Source organism: Tamandua tetradactyla, chromosome 4, assembly GCF_023851605.1.
Source record: "Tamandua tetradactyla isolate mTamTet1 chromosome 4, mTamTet1.pri, whole genome shotgun sequence".
In the NCBI taxonomy this organism is placed as follows: domain Eukaryota; kingdom Metazoa; phylum Chordata; class Mammalia; order Pilosa; family Myrmecophagidae; genus Tamandua; species Tamandua tetradactyla.
Genome location: NC_135330.1, coordinates 31,660,237 through 31,660,915, shown reverse-complemented (window position 1 = coordinate 31,660,915; position 679 = coordinate 31,660,237). Strand labels below are relative to the sequence as shown.

General features: G+C 29.7%; 1 non-coding gene across 1 annotated transcript; it reads right to left on the bottom strand.

Moving 5' to 3' along the window:
• Nucleotides 1–298: 298 nt before the first annotated feature.
• Nucleotides 299–405, bottom strand: LOC143681800 (U6 spliceosomal RNA). The gene has a single exon (XR_013174859.1). It is a non-coding gene; the product is annotated as a U6 spliceosomal RNA (small nuclear RNA).
• Between the last annotated feature and the right edge of the window lie 274 nt (nucleotides 406–679).

The window sequence follows — 679 nt, the reverse complement described above, 5'->3', positions numbered from 1 at the left end:
CTTTGCTTTAAAATTTTAATATTTTATTATGATGTGATTAGGTATAGATTTTTCCTATCTGGTACTGTACAAACCTTTTCCATTGAAGGATTGTATCATTCATTAATTGCAGAAGCTTTATATTCTTTATTTTTTTAAATAATTTCTTCTTTCCATTTCCTCACCCCATTCATATTAGGATCCTATTATCTGGTTGTTAGTATTTTTATTTCTATGTTCTATCTGTTAGCTTTTAAATTTGTCTCTGATTTTATTTTCTGTCTATTTATTCTCTCCTGCTTTTATTTATTTACTTATTTCAAATATGGAACGCTTCACAAATTTGTGTGTCATCCTTACCCAGGGGCCATGCTAATCTTCTCAGTATCGTTCCAATTTTAGTATATGTGCTGCTGAAGCAAGCACTCCTGCTGCTTTTAGAATGAGTTTCTCCTTCTAATCCTCCAATTTACTAATTCTTCCTTTAGCTTTATTCTACCCTATTATTTATCCCATATATTGTGTTCTCCATGTCAACTATTATATATGTTTCTACAGCTAGCATTTTACTTGGTTCTTCTTAAGACTTCTTATTCTGCTTTACATTACTAATATCTTTTTATATGTCCTTAAGCATATTTATCATATGTATATATACGCTAAATTATTCTTCTGACTATTCAAGTTGTTCTGCTTCAGG